We start from the raw sequence: 21,835 nt of genomic DNA on the forward strand, positions 1-21,835 counted from the left end.
AGCTTTGTGAGCATAGTCGTTACAAGTATAACATCTACCAAAGAAAGATTTAATATTTTGATTTATTCTATTTCTACATTTGAACAATTTGTGACCTAGTTTTTTGTAATTAAAACAATAACGATTGAAAGAGATGTTCTTTTACTTACATGTTTCTCGATCAATGATTTATTCTTGTCATCCTTACCGAACTTAACAGATTTTTCTTCTTTTGTTTTGCATTGTAAGATTTCACCTATTTAAAATCTTAAGTTATTTTTGTTTTCTGGAGACCTTTTTATAGCTAACATTTTATCAATCTTATCTAAACTTATTTTAAATTTTCCCTCTTGTTTCTTTGATTTTTACAGATCTGATTTTAGAGTTGTGACTTCTTGTTCAGGCTTCTTGCATTCCCTTGATTTAAATTTAACCATATTGTTTAAGTACTCCTCGATTCATTCATCAAATTCACTCTTGGTTTTTAGATCTGCAATAGTGTTGTTTATTTGCTTGAACTCTTCACTAACTTCCTTATGTCTTTCTCTAATTTTTTTGATTTTCTCTCTTAACTTTTTGATGAGCTGATTTAGGATATATGACGATTGCTTAGAGAATGATTAATGTTAACAACAATTAATTCAAATTCTTAATAAATGAGTTAACATAACTGAATTTCTTAAATGAACAAAGCAATATAAAGGTTATGAACCGAAAGAAAAAGAGATAAGAGATAGAAGAACAAACACAATTGATAATGAAGTTCACCAAATGGCTACGTCTCTGAGTACTTCAACAAAGTCATTGATCTGATTATGCTCCAAAAATCATAATTATAATTATTTACAAGACCATTCCCTTCTAGTACAACAAGAAAATACTCCTCTGATGTACAAAAATAGCATCAACGTCTCCCAAGCATTCTCTCCTTCACATCACTGAGAATGCCTTTCAAAAATCCTATCACCCCCTTTTATACATTATTTTCTCATTTGGGGTTAAAATAACCATAATTAATAAAATTACCCTCTTTCAACATTTACAACCCTTTATGGTTTTTATGGTTGTGGCATTATTCATTTTAAGTGTTTGGTTTAAGCCATATAAATTTATTTAGGGGTTTTCAAGCTTAACTAAGTGTTAAAAATAAAACAGCCCACATATGTCATGAAACTGTTATGCAACACAACGACAATCATATCATTTGGTTGGTGTGGGGGTCGAGGGTTCAACCCTTGCCAACCATTCTTTTAAAACCAAATTAATATTGTAAACACATTGAAAGAAACCACCTCCCAAACTTTGGTAGTTCATTGTCGTTTGACTCAATGGTGAGCTCGGTGGTTGTAGAGGAGGAGGTTAGGGGGTCGAATCCCCTAACCATTTTTTGTAAAATTGTTCACCATAGTGGTGTGACAGTGAGGTACCATGTGGCACCATCTAATTGATCTACATGGTACCATATTATTTACATAGCCTAAACCACATTTTAGTATCTGATTGGTCTAGGATGCCATGTCATCATGCTAATGTCATCTAACCATTTTTTTGTTAAATCGTTCACTGTAGTGGTGTGACAGTGAGGTACCACATGGCACCACCTAATTGATCCACATGGTACCATATTATTTACACAACCTAAGCCACATGTTAGTATCTCATTGGTCTAGGATGCCATGTCATCATGTTGATGTCATCATTGTAAACTTGGTCAACATATTTAGCTCTCAACTTTGACAAGGCATATCTTTGGCATACGAGGTTTGTTTTTGATGAAATGAACACTGTTGGAATCGTTGTGACAAGATATCCATGATGATATTGGATTTGTCCAATTTGGAGGTGATAAAATTATTTGCCTTTTTGACTAGCCTCTATACCCAGTTTGACCAAACTTTGACTAGCCTCTATACCCAGTTTGACCAAACTTTGACTAGCCATAACTCAGATGTATGGACTCCTTTTGACCCCATTCAAGTTGCATCAGGTTCCATTTTTCCATCTCTTTTTTGATGATGCTGAATTTTGAAGTATTGGAGACACTTCAATTTTCAGTGAAAAAGTATCCCCCAGATCAGTCCTCCCCACTGGAGAGATTTTGGACCCCCAAAAGCATGATTACTCAAAAATTAGGTGAGGGTAAATTTCCCTCACTTTACCAATATCCATCCATTTTTCCTTACTTGGATGCATCCCCTTCAATCCCACTCTAAGGTATTCAATTGCTCCTCTTCGTGAAGTCCTAACATTCTTGTCGAGAATGACATCTTCGAGCAACTTTGACATGTACTCTGGTGAAAGATCATCAATTGACAGAACTTGAATGTTTGTGTCTTCATCCAATATCATTGGAGGCTCATAGAATTTCAGATTCTCAACATGTTGAGAATCAAATAGATCTGCATGTGTGTAGGAAGATTAAGGAGGAAGGCATTGGTACCAATCTTTTCCAAAATCTCAAGAGGACCATATCTGGTCGGCTTAAGTTTCCTTCCTTCACCTTGCATTATTTCCTTGCTAATATGTAACCAAACTCTGTCTCCAACCTGAAATGGGGATCCTTGTGATGCTTATCATGGTGAGCCTTGTATTGGGCTTGGCTCTTCTCCAACTATGCTTCCATTGCCTGATGAATTGCTTGGATTTTCTCGATGAACTTCAAAGACCAGTCTGCATCATGGAATCCATCTTCAATTTCATCCTTCCCAAAAGAAAAATCCATCATTTTTTTTGGTAGATAATCAAAACAAGTCTCAAAAGGAGATCTTTTTGTAAAAGAGTGTGTCACATGATTGTAGGCATGTTGCATATAATGAAGACTCTCATCCCATAGATTAGGATGCTTATTGAAGTAACCTCTAAGAAAATGTACAACTGTCTTGTTTACTACCTCTATCTATCGATTGATTTATCAATGGAAGGTTGTACTCATCCTCAGTTTGGTGTCCATGAGCCCCCACAAAGCTGACCAAAATTCCCCCAAGAATCAAGAATCTCGATCTGATACAATAGAAGTAGGTAACCCAAAAAGAACTCATACAAATTGAAAGTACATATGACCTGTCAATTCAATAGTGACCTATTTCTTATAAGGCCTTAGAATACACATTTTTATAAACTGATCAACTACTACATAAAGATAATTATGTCCCTTCCTAAACATAGGTAAACCATTGACAAAGTGCATCGACACACTTTCCCAAGGATGAGATGGTACAAGTAAAGGTGTGTGCAAACCCAACTTCGTGTTACTAGGTTTACTTGTGGCACACATGACACATCCTCTAATAAATTTGGATATAGTTTCTTGCATAAGAGGCCAATAGAAATACTTTTGTAGCTGAGCTATTATTTTCCTTACCTCGAAGTGTCCAACAATCAATGAGGTTTGTGCTTCTCTTATTACCTACACTTGTTCATATTTTGGAATGAATAACTTTCCCAAGTGATAAAATAATTTATCCTATACATGTAATATTTCTCTTCTACATGTTTTCCTTGTATTAAAGTTACATATATTTCTTTAAAGTTCTCATCACTAGCATATTGTTCCTGAAAAATTTCACGAACCATAGAACCATTCTAAAGGATTATCAAAGCAATCATAACTGGAGGCCTAGAAAGCATATTTGCTAGTTGGTTATGGGCACCTTTCTTATACTTAATTACCAATATGAGACTGTTGCAAAAAACCCATCCATCAAAAATGCCAACTTTGTTGTACTTTAGACTGTGAATGCAAATACTATAGTGGCTAGTGATCAGTGTGGATTACAGTTTCTTTTGTCATTATGTAGTGTTTCCATTTTTTAACACTCTAAACTAATGTATAAAGTTCCTTATCATAAGTAGGATAGTTACTTAGTACTCTTGAAAAGGTTTTAGAGTGATAGAAAATTGGTTTACCTCCTTGCATGAGTACTGCTCCCATGGAAACCCACTCGCATTTGTCTCGATATCAAATGGTTGGTTTAAATATGGTAAAGCTAGAACTGGTGAGGTGCTCAACTTTTCCTTCAAACTGTCGAAGGCCTTCTGTTGTGAACCTCCCCACTAAAAAGGTACCTTCATACTAGTTAATGCATGCAATGGTGATGCAATATAAGAGAAGTTTGCAATGAACTTTCTCTAATACTGAACTAGACCTAACAAACTTCTGACTTTTGTGATTATACTTGGCTTAGGCCATTTTACAATAGCTTCAACCTTCGCAGGGTCTACTTTCAATTGGCCACCCCTACAACATAGCCTAAGTACACTAAGGATGTCTTAGAAAATTCACATTTAGACATATTTACATAAGTTTTCTTTTCTTAATACATTAAAGACCTTTTTAACATGACTTACATGATCTTTCCATGTTTGAATAAATACAAGGATATCATCTTGATAGACTATGAAAAAATCATCAATAAAAGGATGAAAGACATCATTCACGAGTCTCATAAATGTAGTTGGTGCATTACAAAGCCCAAAAGGCATGACCAACCACTCAAGTAGTGCTTGTTTTGTCTTAAAAGCAGTTTTCCAAATGTCATCTTCTACAGTTCTTATCTAATGATAACCACTTCCCAGGTCTAACTTAGTGAAATAAATTACATGTTTTAATTGATTGAGTAAATCATCAATTCGAGGAAGAGGATACCTATTCTTTACTGTTATCCTATTCAAATCTTTGTAGTCAATGCACATTCTCCAAGTGCCATCTTTATTTGGAACCAACACAATTGGAGAACCACAAGGAGATGTACTAGGATGAATAACTACTTTGTCAACCAATTCCTAAACCTGCTTCATGATTTGTTTATTCTGCATAACCAATAAATAATACATACCAATATTAGGAAGTGAAACATCCTGCTGCAACTGGATTTCATGTTGTATCTCTCTCTTAGGAGGCAATTCCTTTGGTTTCTGAAACAAGTCATCATAAGAGGAAACAACTTTGACAAATTCATCTTTATGTTTTGGACCATACCGCTTGAATGCCTCAAATGTTTCATCTTCTTTGGCTTTTACAAGCATTAATACTAAGTTCTTACGAGAATTGACCAACCTTTTCATCTGACTAGCATTAACTAGTGCAATGGTAGTCTTGACTTTGTGTGCACGTACAATGTACTCTATCCCATCTTTAAGAAGATGATACTTATTCTCCCCCCTATAAAATATTTATTTCCAACAAAATAGATAAGGATTCCCTAACACAAGCCCACAAATATCCAGAGGAACAACATCTACCTCTACCTCATCAACAACATTTGTAGTGATAGCAAATCTCAATTTACATTCTTTTGTTACTTGTAGTTGAGCATCATTGCAAACCCAGCCAAGCAGATATGGCTTCAAATGAGGTGTTGTAGTTAAATTAATTTTCTTTACCACCTCTTCAGATATTAAGTTGAATTGAGAACCCATATCAAATAGTGTGTCAATCTTAGTGTGCTTAGTTATAACTCGAATATGAAACAATTCATTCCATTGTTTATCAACTTTAGGAGGAGCAAAATCTTTACTTGTACTTGCATTAGAAATACTTGCATCAGAAGAGAGAATCATACCTTTTTCTTTACCTTAGATCCCATTAGACACAATCTTTGTCTCAATCTCGGAGTTAGATCCAAGATCTTATTGAATCACTGCAATAGTCTGTTGCTTGCCTTTGTTCCACCATATCTCTTTGGCCTTAGTTCTAGGTGTAGCTTCCAGCACCTGGAATCTTCATTCCCTTCTTTTATGCAATGTGAGCATGTGGGTTTTTCACCCTCCTTCTTCACTATAGCTATCTTCTCCCCTTTGCCTTTAGCTTTACCCTTGGGTTTCCCCTCAAACTTAGATGATTTATTATCAAACTTATCAATAAAAGAACACTTTCCTCTTGATTCTAAATGTGTATCTTGGACACACACTTCATCCAAGTTACTTGGATTGAAGGCCAAAATGGAATGCTTGAGATATGAGTGAAGACCACCTATATACTTTAACAAGGTGTCCTAGGTGTACAAAGGAACATTTAATGCAATTGCCTATTTACAAAATTCATGGATGTAGTCCTGAAAAGACTAATATTTTCCTTTTCTAAACACTTTCCAACTCATCATTAACTGTTGCATGTGACCTAAAGGATATAATTTCTTTTTAAGAGCATTTATAAATTTTGTCTAGGTTAGACTAACTCTACCATGTTGTGAAATTTCTTCTCTAGTCCTACTCTCCCACTAGGTGAGAGTTGTACCTCCCAACCAAAGAGTAGCAAGCTGCATCCTACCAGCATCATCTAAGAGGTTTTGAACTCTACAATAGACTTCTACTTGTTGTATCCAATCATCTAGTTTTTCAATATTTAATTCACCACAATACTTTGGTAGATCAAATTTCACATTCAGTTTAATCCCAAGCCTATGTGCATCCTTGAAAGGATTTTCAAAAGAAGGATGAGAAGAAAAGGAAGGAGAAGAAGGAGATGAAGGAGGATCTGGTGGCTCATCACTACCTCCTGGAAGTTTTCATTTCTTGTCTTTATGATCTTCTCATTTTGATTGTATTTCTGCTTCAAGTTCCTTTCACTCCTATCTTTCTTCGAAATGTGTCTCCACCATGGTCCTCATATCAAAGAAGTCTCTTTGAAATCCTTTTTCACTAAGTTCTTTAGGTGCCTCCACCTTTTCAGACATCTTTGGATAGATTCTTCGGTTTTTTATTTCTCGATTGTATTCTTCAAGCTTTCCTTCACCTTGTTGAAGCTTGAATCTTGTTAGCATCCAATTTTGCAATACTAGTCAAAGCACAACTTTCATACCAAACTTGATCTGATTTAGGATTTATGGCAATTTCTTAGAGAATTCTTAATGTTAACAACAGTTAATTTAAAGGCTTAGTAAACAAGTTAACATAATTGAATTGCTTAAATGAACAAAGCATTATAAAGGTGATGAACCAAAAGAAAAAGAGAAAAGAGATAGAAGACCAAACACAATTGATAACAGAGTTCACCAAATGGCTACATCTTTGGGTCCCTTTCCAACAAAGTGACCTATTCGATTATGCTCCAAAAATCAGAATTAAAATTGTTTACAAGACCATTCCCTTCTAGCACAAAGAAAAAATATTCCTCCAACATACAAAACTAGCATAACCGTCTCCCAAGCATTCTCTCCTTCACATCATTGAGAATGCCTTTCAAAAAGCCTATCACCCCCTTTTATACATTATTTTCTCATTTGGGGTTAAAACCACCATAATTAATAAAATAACCCTAAGCCACTTGTCAATATCTTATTGGTCTAGTATTCCACATCATCATGTTGACATCATCATTGCAAGCTTTGTCAACATAGTCAACTCTCAACTTTGACCAGACATATGTTTGGCATACGAGCTCCGTTTTTGACAAAACAAATGTCATTGGAACAATGGCAAAAAAATCTCCATGCTGCTGCCTCTGTACCTAGTTTAACCAGACTTTGACTGGCCATAACTTAGATGTATGAAATCTTTTTGACCTCGTTCAAGTTGCATTGGGTTCCATTTTTCAAGCTCTTTTTTATGATACTGAATTCTAAAGTATTGGATATAGTTCAATTTTCAATGAAAAAGTATCCCCCGGATCATCTCATGCATTCATTTGCCAATTGAACATTTTCTCTTAGATCTCTATTCTCATTTTCAACATTCTCTAGGACTTGAAGAGTATTAATAAGTTCTCCATTCACGTCTAGGTATCTATCTTGATCTAAAATGGATCTAGGTGCATCATGTCCCAACCCTAACATATCTATATTATATTTGAATTAGTTTAATGTAATGACTTAGTCCACCATTTATCCTTTATGCAACTAATAAAATAATAATTTCATTATGTTTATTATCGATTAACTGGTTAATCTTTATATAGAAAATAAAATAATAATAATAATTTGTTATGTCTATTACTGATGAAATGATTATCTAAATTTCTAACTTAACAAATAGTTAGTGGGTATGTGGCCTAAAGGTTATAACTCATTGTTATGTGGTTGAGGAGAGACACTTATCCTTGTAGATACATCTCTTCATAGTAAAGAGGCACAACACATCATAAGTTAAACAGGGAACGAGAAAAATAAGGAGGATCCACAAAGGGCTAGAATACACGATCTCCAAGAAGAAGAATATTCAGCCTGTGTTAGGGTAATAACTTCCCAAATTTCTATTAGAAATCATACCTGCATATTATCATGTTTTTTCATAGCCACAACATTATCTTCATAAGGAATAAATATTATTAACTCTAGTAATTGGTATTTATAACATAAATAGATTATTCCACCAAGTTTACAATTTGACGGTATTTGTTCATAATAGAAACAAGGCGAATAACTCAAAGAACTAAAAAGGAATTCTGAATGATCAAATCATACTAAAATATTAAGCACGTAAATCAAGAATTACTATTATAAATGATAATCTTAAATAACATCACATGTAACTAAAGGGAATTAATAAAATAGTTACCGTTTATGCAATCTGATAGAAACATCATAAATAATATCTCAGCAACACCAAACAATAACATGGTACAATAAAGATTTAAGGTATACACATTTAATATGAAAATCTGTATAATTAATCATAGACATAAATTAACAATCCAACTATAATTAAAATGATAGCTCTTATTTTTGAGGGAGGGAATAGAGGTGTAATGGAGAGGTTAAGGAGACTAGTAAGTTTGTTATTCTAGAACGATCTTAGATGCATCTAGGACCTTGAGAGCACTTACCTCGAGGAGTCTTGCAACCTAGTTATAGTCTCATCTCAAACTCACAAGGTAAGAACACCATGAAAAGGGTTGATATATGAGGAAGTCAACTAGAGTCAACAAGTGGAGCAAGAAGGTTTCTTGTACAACCCCTCTTGGGCTTGGCTAGAGAGAATTCAAAGCAGGTCCCATAGTATCCTCTCTCCAACATCTTGTTTATGCATAATTTAAAATTTATATTGTAATGTCAAACCTCCATGTTTATTAACATAAAATGTATTTATTTGCATTTGGATTCTTGGTTATATGCAAAAAATTATGTCTAATCACATGTTCTCTAGTTGACTAGGTATAATCTCTAACCTAATTCTATGTTTTTTTTATGCATATTCCAGAATTTCTAAAGGGACATTACAAGGCGCCATATGTTCAGCTTTCCAAATATGCTTCAATTTATTAGACTCTTCAAAAGTATGAAGCTCTAATAACTATTGTTGAACATCCAAAATATTGTGAAGGGAGGGGTGAATCAGTATTCTTGAATTTATTAAAACTTTTAAATAACCATCCACATAACATAGCTTAGTTGCAGAATTAAAATGAACAACAAAAAAAATATAGTACAACACATAATGCAAGGATATATATGTGGAAAACCCAAGACGAGAAAAACCACACAGAGGATTAGCTATCAATATTATGTAAACGGTTACAATAATACAGGGTGGCTCACTATCCGATGGACTCACTATCCAAAATACAACGGCTCAGTACTGGAAAATGGCTTACAACCAGTTTACAAAATTTGAACTATTAATATTACATCTATCACATGCATGAGTTACAGTTCCATTGAGGTGTATAATCACTTTCACATTCACTATAGATAAACACTTTCACATTCATTGTACAAAATCATTTTAGCATTCACTATAGATAATCACTCTCACATTCACTATCGATCACATAGAGTAATCAAAAGATCATATATCTATCCTTTGCAATGCAACTGTATATATCAAACTATGTATTCATGAAGTGGGCTTGACTAGAGTAAAGGTTAGCCAAAATACCTTTACATGCTACTCCTTAACATGTTTAATTCTACTATATAAGTCATCCAAAGAATAAAAGAGCTTCTCCATACTTCAATGAATAGATGTAATTACTAATTTTAATAAACTGCTAATGATTCCAGAGGTAATGAAATCAAAACCTTTACATAAAGAAATGTCGATAATCTAGGTATCCTATTAATAGACCCATAACTATGCCACAACAAAATATTAATACCTAAAATCTTGGATATAGATGTTAGATAAAATAAAAAACAAGTTCCCTAAATATTATGAAGATATAAGATATTGCGAAGCAATGCAGATCCTAAAAGGAATACACCACACCCAAATGTATATTGGAACTTGAGGGGATCGAATCAAAATATGCCAAATTAATGTCGCTAGATCACAAAAGATAACAATGACATCAATGATAATATTATATTACTCACTACTTTGTACTTGCAAGCTAAGGTGCATAACCTTAGGACAAGATACAAAGGATTTGCATAACTAAAACACACTACTTCAGGGCAAGATACAAAGAGTACCCATGAGAGACACATTGCTTTTTGATAGGAATAGCTGAAATAAAAATGAATAGGATCTATTGATCATGAAATTGACCTTGAATCACTATGTCAAGTGTTCAATATCATGGCAAATACATTTGACTTCAAACACTCATTACCAAACACCTATCAAGGGTCTTCTCAACTGACTGTAACAAACCTTTTCAATCAAATCTATCTATATATCATTCACATCCCTTTGAATCAATTAGAACACACCCCATACATCATTACATATAAAAACACACATTTACCTATCCTTGTATACAAAGATATTCATTAAAACTCTCAACAAAGTGGCTCAAAATAAAGTACACAAAAATTCATAATCTAGGACATCTGAACCAATAATATCCAATATGGTCCACTCCAGGAGGAAGAGGGAACCCATAAACAACATGATAGATCCCTCTAAGTTGACACCAATGAGCCACATACCCTAACACATCTTCCAGAGTTGAACTTCCAAATGAAACGTGTAGATAAGCAATAAAACTCGACAACCAATAAACTCAAAAACAAATTCAAATTCAAATTACCTAATGTAGATCTCCACACACCATGGTGAGACCCAAAATAATATTCCAAATTAACCTCCAATTCACATTCAAACCAAAAATCATGAACTAGAAAAGATAATCCACCGAGGTAACTTGAGACTCAATGCAACTTCTCATACCAAGCATAGACAAATATAACTCTCATGCAAAATAAAAACACAACACTAACGATATGAGCTAGATCACTATATGAACCAAATAAGAATATCCTGGCCAAATTGCAACACTTGACTTCACATATCTTAAAGCCACTAAGTAGATTATAGACCAGTCTGACAAGCACTCTCACAATCAGAGAACAACAATGCACATCTAATTTTATCATTTGAGAAACCAAAGGACCTAGAAAATTGATAGTACACTATTCAAAAAACATTAAAATTATTTTTAATCTCACACACTATACTCTTCACAATATGGATCAAAACATTCTTCCACTAAGGCATTAAATTTTCATTTTACATATTAAAACTTTTGCTACATTGATCTTCTGGAAAGTCCTCATGTTAGCAAAACCCGTTCACTAGACAATGTAACATCATCTAAAAACCTAATACCAGACCAAATAAACCATTTGACATCTATCGCCAACTTTATATAGCTTAATGTAGAATCAATGATAGCACAAACTCAACTAAGATACTGATCAAACTCAACAACAACACCGAGGAACACACATTGATATAATACATCTCTACTAAAAAACTTCAATTGAGGAACCAATCAAACTCAACAGTAACAAAAATTTCCTAGACTCTTGAACAACATTAAAAAATAGAGAAACCTTCATATACTTACATGACAATATAATAGGATCTCACTTGTCACCAACTATAACCAATAGTAGTTTTCATAACAAAAGACTGCACAAGAATATATCTAGACCAAACCACATCTGAAATAGGAACAAAACAAATCCGGACCAACAAGTTTGACATCAATGACAACGTAACTTAGACTTCTAACAATTTACACATCACACTATTAGAATTGGATTGATTATGTCTCCAATCTTACCCTCTAAATATAATCTTGTCATTTTTTATCTTGGTTATTTCTTTTTTCAGCTTAGTTAATCAAGAATAATTTTTATTAAGCTAAAGGTTTTTTATAGGGCTCAAATCTTGTTACAAGGCAAAAAATATTGTTACTCGAGAGGAAACTAGATTTAGGACTAAACTACACTTGAAACTAGCTTAAGCAGATCTTCACATATTTCTTCCTTATTTTGACAACTATCCAACTAGAGCTATCTCCTACACTTGAAGACATGAGAGAAGGGGAAAGTGAAAACCCTTTAGAAGCCCCAACTAAGGGCACAAACTAACTAAAAAAGGTGGTATTGTAGAATAACTATGAGGTAGAGTTTCATGAGAATTTTTTTTTTTCAACAAATCTTGTTAAGCAATCAATAGGAGTTGGATACAATAAAAAGATCATCAACCTTACTGATAATCTCTTTTGAAGGGAAAAAATTATATTTAGAGGGAACCAAAGTAGGAGATGACAACTCAAAACCATCTATATCACTATTTATGTCAGTGAATACCAAAAGATGTTGAGGAAGAGAATTAGTCCAGCAAGAGTAAGAGGATTTTTGAGAGCCACACGAATATCCAGAGGCCAAATGCCAAGCATATTGGACAAGAATGACTAAGATTCTTGACATAGTGTTATTTACTTACGTCATATACTAATTGATTTTTTTTCTATAAATGCATTCAAATATATCTTTAATGGGAGACAAAAGACATGAGTCATGAGATCAAGATTAATGTCTAATTTTTTTTTCCATTTAGATCCTTGTTGTTCTTGTGTGAAATCATGATGTGCAATATAGGCTAAGATTGTCATTGTATTATGGAGGGTGGTTGATAATATAGCAATTTAGATCAATCTAATTTTTTTAATAATTGTAGACTTGAGGATAACACCATTACTAAATATTATTTACTAGAATTCCTTGAGTTAATATGACATCTTGGATGATTGAGGTGATCTTAGAGATCTTAGGGACTTCCTAGAGCTTTTACTTCATCATATTGTCAATATTTTTAGTCTTATCAGTCATAAAAAATTTAGTGACCTTGAATATGAGTTAATTTCACTGAGAAGATAAGTTTATTCTTACCTCTATAAAATTTTGGGAGTCAAGTTGAAATGGGATCTTGGAAATTGGTTTTGGATACCTATAAGGTCATGTAAGTTGATAGGAAATCATGAAATATTTTTATAATGGGAAGAAAATAGACCATAGGGTGGACCTATAACTTGGTACCTAATTGTTCTAAAAGCCTAGTTGGAACCATGTGATGCAGTTGATAAATTATGTATTAGGGATTAGTGAAAAAAAATACTAAGAGGAAGTAGACACCTAGATCCTAAGGTTCCAAGACCTTGTTGGGTTTTGAAATTTAGTGAAAAACAATATCAAATTTTTTATTATGTTTTAGGAATACAAAATGTACCAAAATATGGTCTTGGAATCTAGGTTCCATGTCCTCATTTTACTCTAATATCTATGATTCATAACATGACTTACTTGTAATAAACTTCAACTAGGTATCAAAAGGTGGAAAGAAAATCAAACCTTAAAAATAGGTATTAGGGCCCCAGCTGAAAACTAGTGTATTAAACTTGAGAGGAATTTAAAAAGATATTTTGAAGGGGGAAAGTAATAGGGTATACTAGGAACATGGAACTTTAGGTTCTAGGTTCCTATGAGCCCTTGATACATGAGAGAAAATAATGATAAGATTTATTCAAAGGCAAAATGTAGAGAGACTAAGAGGAAAATCCTATTCAAAGCATCTTAGAGTATACAACATACCCCTTAGGATCACATAGTGTCCTAAGGGGTCATATTTGGTCTTAAGGGATCACGCATATGTTCTAACATATGCATGACCCCTTACAACCACATATGACCCCTTATAACATCCTAGTGTGTACAACATAGGTCCCATAGGATCACATAGAGTTGTAAGAGGTGATATGTGGTCATAAGGGGTCACGCATGTGTTCTAACACATGTGTGACCCCTTAGGACCACATATGACCCCTTATAACATCCTAGTGTGTACGACATACCCCTTAAGATCACATAGTGTCCTAAGGGGTCATATAGGGTCCTAAGGGGTCACGCATGTATTCTAACACACGCGTGATCCCTTAGGATTGAATATGACCCCTTATAAAATCCTAGTGTGTATGATATACCCTTTAGTCCATCACATAGTGTCCTAAGGGGTCATATGTGATCCTAAGGGGTCACACATGTGATAATATGATGAAATTATAAAGATCCAATCAACCACTGAGAGGGGGGGGGGGTGAATTAGTAGTTCAAAAATAAACCAAATTTTCACCAAGCTTATTTTCATCTAAGAATCAACTCACAAAGTATATCGGTTTAGACACTTTAGCAAATCTACAACTGTATTGTTAAACCTTACCGGTTGACCTAATACTTCAGTGATATAATGCAATAGATCTTAAACTTAAATATCCTTCGACCAAAACCTTAAACCACTTCACTAATATTAGTAATAACATATTTCAAATCATTTCCAATCATTCATATCAACCATACCAAAAACATATCCACAAAATCATTCACCACTTGGCATGATGATTTTTCACCTGGAAACCCAAATGAGAAAAACCATAGTGGGGATGAATACCCACCAGTAATTTTAAATCTTTTGAAGTTTTCCTTGTTAGGAGTCAAGCCTTGTTAGAAGCTTATACAAGAATGTTCTATTATGAATTGATCTGGTTAAGGACCACTCGGTTAAGGGACTGATCTCAAATACCGTGTTAAAGGTAACCTCAGTGGAGGATTTCAAATCAAAGCTAATGGATCACCTGGTTAGAGGACTTCAACAACAAGCCTGTTAGAGCTTACCTGGTTAAGGGATTTTACTATTGTAATGGTTAGAGAACATTGGGTTCTTTGACCAATCTGGAAATAGCAGTTCCTTGTTTAATCACATCCTTTACCGCTCCTATCTATCTTCACATCATTCTGTAGATATACCTCCTCGTTCGGAAACAATCACTTTCATACTTAATCAAATTTTCCAACAACTCATTGAATCAAATCATCAACCTTATAAGTAAATACATTAGGTCAGTAACAGAACACATCAGTTCAATCTTGACTATTAGATAACAAGAAATCAACTTCACATTCTTCGAGGCATCTACAACCGCTCTTGGATCACCGCACTTTGAATCTTGTAACACATCATGCATTTGTTTCTTTATACTATGCATTGGATCATTCCCAATATAAACAGTTATCTTTACGCACCAAAACCTTTTCAATACTCATCACATCCAACATGCTTACATGACATCTTCATCACCAATCATCATTCAGTTGTAGATCATCACAACCGATATCCAAGCTCCATCAGTTAGGGTTCTACATCTCTACTGGTCAAGGTTACCAGTTGATCTTCACTGCATCATTACCAGTTGCTTTACTGCTTCATTATCATTTTCTTTACTGCTTCATTATCAGTTTCTATTGACATCAATGACAACACTTCCAATTGTCATGCAATGCCAACATTCTCCCCCTTTGGCTTTGATGCCAATACAAATATCAATACCTATTGATTGTCATGATTGATAGTAAAGAATATACATAGGTATAGGAATCTTGGTTTACATTTTTCAACATATATTATCCTTCAATTGTATCTTCATATCTTCAGCTGGTAACTGGTCTGCAATCTGTCTTCTCTCTTTAACATATAAGACTATCAATCATATACTTTTCTCCCCATTTCACAGCCATGCCAAAGTGAAGGTAAACTATTTTGTTTCTTATCCATGCTTCACCGATCTACAATTAGTTGCTCCCCTTGTGGAGTAGCTCCATTCTTCACCAATCCTTCTTCAAGGATTTCAATAGGCTCCAGGATTGATGTCTTCCATATTTGCTTAATTGACTTCATGTAAAGGTACAAACCCTAACTCACCTCTGAGATATTCAAATGTAGCCTTAGGTAGAGGCTTAGTAAAAATATCTACTAGTTGTTCTTTAGTGGAAAGATGACCCAGCGATACATCTTTTCTTTTAACTTTATCTCTATATGCTTTGTCCTAACATGCAACACCAGGTTCTTATAAATATTTATAGCACTTGTGTTATCATAGAAAATTCTTACTAGTTTTGATATCTTGAGCTTGAAACCTTCCAATATGTGTTAAATCCAAATTGCTTGGGTACAATTCATGTAAGCTGCAACATACTCAGCTTTTGTTGTTGATTGAGAGATACAACTCCATTTCTTGCTGCTCCAAGACACTAATCTGCCTCTAAGAAAAATGCTCCTCCTATTGTACTTTTCTTGTCATCAACATTACCTACCCAATCTACATCGGTATAGACTTTTAAGTCAAAGTATCCTGCATATGGATACCATATTCCATAATCTATTGTTCCTTTCAAGTATCTCAAAATTCTCTTGGTTGGAATCATGTGTGACTCCTTCAGGTTTTTCTGAAATCCGATAATCAATCCTACTACATGAGCAATGTTCGATCTATTGTGGACAACATAATGTAGCTTACCTATCATGGATTTGTATTCTTTTTCATCAACTGGCATAGAATCATCTTCCTTTGATAATTTATAGCCTGTAACCATTGGTGTTCCAACTGGTTTACAATCTCCCATTCCAAAAGTTCTCAACACTTCCTTCACATACTTGGATTGAGTAATAAAAATATCTTCCTTCATCTGTTGGATTATAAAACCTATGAATTTTTTTACCTCACCTACTAGTAACATCTCAAATTCATTCTTTATTTCATTAGCAAAATCATGACACATATCATCATTACCTCCAAAAATGATATCATCAACAAATACCTCGCTTATAGTATTTTATCTCCTTATGTCTTGAGATATATGTTACTATCTTCACTGGTTCTTTGAAAATGTATCTTTACTAAGTGAGAGTGCAATCTTTCATACCATTCTCTTGGTGCTTGTTTCAAACCATATAGTGCCTTATGTAGCTTGCACACCATATCCTTTTCTTTTGTTAATGCATAACCATCTGGTTATTCTTTGTAGACTTCTTCCTCCAATATTCCATTTTAGAATTTTGATTTAACATCCACCCGATATACCTTAAATTCTTTGTATGTTGGAAATGTAAGTAGAGCCCTTACTCCTTCTAATCTTTCTACTGGTGCAAATGTCTCACCATAATTTGCACCTTCCTCTTGTGCATATCCTTTACATACCAATCTGGCATTATTCCTTACCACTACTCCATCTTCATTCAATTTGTTTCTGAATACCCACTTTGTGCCTATTACATTCTTGTTTTCTAGTTTGGGTACCAATGACCATGTATTATTCTTCTCTATCTGATCAAGTTCTTCTTCCATTGCCTCGATCCAATCTTCATTTGCAAATACTTATTTTGTTGTTGTAGGTTCAATGGTGGAGATCATACAAGAGTTTTCTCTTAGCCTTCTTCTAGTTAACACATTTGCACTCTTGTCTCCAATAATTTGATTGGGGCAGTGATCAATTCTAGCATACCTTGGAATAACTTGATCTTGGTTTTTAGGTTCTTCTTCTTCTTCTTCACTTTCTTTATCTTCAGCTAGACCTTTCTGTTCTAGTTGAATTCGAGCTTTTGTGTTTAGTTCTCCAACTTCTGGCTTTACCGATTCATGTTCCTATAATATTGTGTTTGGTTCTTCTTCTTCCTTCTTCTTACTAGATTCTTCAGATTTTTTAGGAAAATTATCTACTCGGACATTGACACTTTCAATGATCTTCTTAGTCCGGTTGTTGTAGCACTTGTAAGCTTTTCTCTTGGTGGAGTAACCAAGAAATATGCCTTCATCACTTTTGGTATCAAACTTTCCAATGTAATCCCTGCTTTTAATAAAACATCTGCTACCAAACATTTTGAAGTAACTAGCATTCAATGATCTACCATACTAGTATTCATAGGGTGTTTTATCTTTACCTCTTTTGACCAGCATTCGGTTCATTGTATAAATGGTTGTGCTAATATATTCTCTCTAAAATGTCTTAGCTAGACCTCTTTGAATTAACATAGTCCTAGCAACTTCAACCACTGACCGGTTGTTCCTTTCTACAATACTGTTCTGTTGTGATGTCCTTGGTGCAGATAGCTGTCTCTTGATCCCATTATTGTCACAATATCTAGTGAATTCCTCTGAACTAAATTAACCACCTTGATCAGTCCTTAAACATTTCAGCATCCTTCCACTTTCATTCTCAACCAAGGCTCTGAATGTTTTAAATTTGTTGAATGCTTTTGTCTTCTCTTTCAAGAATGTGACCCACATCATCCTTGAGCAGTCATTGGTAAATATCATGAAGTACCAATCTCCTTGAATACTCCTAGTCCTCATTGGTCCACATAGGTCTGTATGAACCAAATCTATCAAATGTTCAATGGAGAAAGATTTTCTCTTGAAGGTTGAGGTTGTCATTTTCCCTAACTAACATTCCTTGCACAAAGCATTCACTGGTTTGTCCAACTGTGGCAATCTTCTTACTGATTTTGATTTGCTGAATCTTACAATGTTATCAAAATTTACATGGAAAATCCTCTAATTCCAAAGCCAACTATCTTCTACTTTTGCAATCAAACAACTATTGATTTTAGAGTTTAAGTGAAACAAGTTACCTTTGGTTTGTTTGCCAGTTGCAATCAATTCGCCTTTGCTTCCAAAGATACTGCAAACTCCATTGTTGAATTCTAATGGGTAACCTTTATCATTGAGTTGAGAAACACTCAAAAGATTATGTTTTAGACCTTCAACCCAGTAGAAATCGTCCACACTACTCTTACCATTCAGGGAAATGGATCCTTTTCCCTTCACCATGTAGGGAGAGTTATTCCAAAATTTGACAACACCTTCATCAAATTCGTCCAATGTTAGGAACTTGTGTTGGTCACCAGTCATGTGGTGTGAACAACCACTATCAATAATTGAATCATTTGAATTATCCAAGTTAGAGACCAATGCATTTTTTTCTGATATTTCATCTTTGATAGCAACAAAGACAGTATCTTCATTAGAATCCTCCTTGGATTCTTCATCAGTAATACCTCCATCCACTACAATGAAACAATTTATTTTTCCGTTTCCTTTAAACTTCCTATATTTCTCTTATTTTCCTTGTTATCTTCATTAGGACAGTTAGCAGCAATATGTCCTATCTGGTTACACGTAAAACATTTCAGTGGTAATTTACCTCTATACTTACTGGTATGTCTGGGTAACCACTTGGCCTACAATTCTTTGAGTTCCATCAGGCTATCATCATCATCTACCTCTCTACTGAATCTAGATTCATGACTGTAACTTACTTCTTCGCTTTTCCTTACTAGTGGGGTTGAGGCTGGGGCTTTAAATGCAAATTTTGATCTCTGATCACTTCCATCAAAACCATTTAATTCAAATGTAGTTAATTTACCAATGATAGAGTCAAGAGTTACCTTTGTCTTATCAATTTATTTGAGTTCTTGAATGGTTGCAACTTTGATAGTGTAGACCAGGGTGAATTCACAATACTGGTTCCCACTTTTTGACCAACTTTGACACTTAGATGAATATTTTTAAAAAAACCTTCACTTTCCAACACCTATATCTTTTAAACCGTTAATAATTTGAAGATGATATAAACTAGTGATTTTTAGCATCTTGTTTGTAGATTCTAAATATGTTTTTTTCAAATTTGTTTGAATAAAATTTTATTGATTTTTCCATCTCCCTCAAAAAGTAGTTTTTTACAGCAAACAACATTTTTTAAGAGTGATGTGTATCCCAAAATGTATAATTTTTTTTCTATAAATGATAAAAACTTAATTCTTTTGAATTTTGGTTTGTAACATAAATACCCAGGGCATGCAGCTGGTTTGATAGTGATATGTTGAATATTTTTCATTTTATTAAGTTTTGAAGTTCGATTAATTATAATTCGGATATAGGTGTACATTTGAACACATAACTTGTTCTATATATATCAAAATTCAATTTTCTCTTTTTTTTTAGAAAGAAAACACCAATACCTAGTGCATAGATATTTTTCAGAATTTTTTTGAATTAGTTTACTATTTTTCCCAATGCATTGAACAAAGAAGTTCATGTTTGGTGAAAAACTTACATTCATAAGAAATAAAATAAAAATATATTAATGAAATTAAATATATTTAAAGTTATACTATTTGGAAAACTTATAATAAGAACTAAATACCTAAACAAAAAATTTTAAATGAATTAATTTGACCCCCCCAAAAGCTAATGTAAAATTGGTTTTTTATTGACATTTGATAGATGCAAATGAGACTCCATTGCAAGTATGATTTATAAGTAGAGAGGTTCTATCCAAGAAATTTTGATCTAAGAGCCTTTGATTTAACTTTGTTCAATTAATTACTTCAAATGGGACCTCTTAAAGCTTAAAGCATTATATTTTCTAAAAAATGTATGATTTCAGCAAAATTCAGGAGGTACCGAAAAGTGGGAACCAAGTTTGTGAGTTCACCCACCAATAGAAGGGTTCTCAATACCTTGCTAACCAGAGTGGCATCCTCCACTATACCTCCAACACTTTTGATTTCTCCAACTATCTCCTTGATTCTATGACCATACTGTTGAATGTTTTCACCTTCAACCATTTTCATGCCATCAAATTTTCCTTTGAGACTCTCTTCCTTGGCTATCTTTACATGCTCATCACCATCATAGATTTATTCTAGTTTCTTCCAAACTTCATATGCAGTCTCCAATCCATGAACATCAACATATTCTGAGTCTGACAAGGTAATGATGATGGCCTCTAATGCTTGGTTGTTCTCCTATTGCGCCTTCTTCTAATCATCTATCATAATTCCAATAGGCAAGTTATACTTAGAGACAACATGATCCCAATACTAACTTCCTAGACTCTTGATATAAATATTCATCCTATCACTCCAGATTCTGTAGTTATCTTTATTATACTTCAGACATTCTCTCTTCATCATTTTCTCCTAGATCTTTTCCTCAAGCTATTAGGCTTATACTCAAGAGGACCTGGAATGCTTTGGTACCAATTGAAAATATGATGAAACTATAAAGATCTGGTCAACCACTGAGAGGAGGGGGGTGGGTGAATCAGAAGTTGGAAAATAAACTAAATTTTCCCCAAACTTATTTTCATCTAAGAATCAACTCACAAAGTATATTGGTTTAGACACTTTAACAAATCTGCAGCTGCACTGTTAAAACTTACCTATTGATGTAATACTTCAGTGATCTAATGCAACAGATCTCAAATTTAAATATCCTTTGACCAAAACCTTAAACCACTTCACTAATACCAATAATAACATATTTCAGATCATTTCCAATCATTCATATCAACCATGCCAAAACATACCCACAAAATCATTCACCACTTGACACAATAATTTTTTGACATGGAAACCCAAATGGGAAAAACCACGGTGGGGATGAATACCAACAATTATTTTGAACTCTTCTAAAGTTTTCCCTGTTAGGATCCAAGCCTTGTTAGAATCTTATACAAGAATTTTTTGTTAGGAACCTATCCGATTAAGGACCACTTGGTTAAGGGATTGACTACAAATACCCTGTTAAAGGTAACCTCAGTGGAGAATTTCAAATCTAAGCTAATGGATCAGTTGGTTAGAGGATTTCAACAACAAGCATGTTAGAGTTTACCTGGTTAAGGGATTGTACAACTTTAATGGTTAGAGAACGACAAGTTCTTTGACCGATCTAGAAATAACACTTCCTTGCTAATCAGATCCTTTATCACTCCTATCCTCCTCCACATCATTCAGTTGACACACCTCCTAGTTCGCCAACAATCACTTTCACACTTAATCAAATTTTCCAACAACT

This window comes from Cryptomeria japonica, chromosome 1 (genome assembly GCF_030272615.1).
Source record: "Cryptomeria japonica chromosome 1, Sugi_1.0, whole genome shotgun sequence".
Lineage (NCBI taxonomy): Eukaryota > Viridiplantae > Streptophyta > Pinopsida > Cupressales > Cupressaceae > Cryptomeria > Cryptomeria japonica.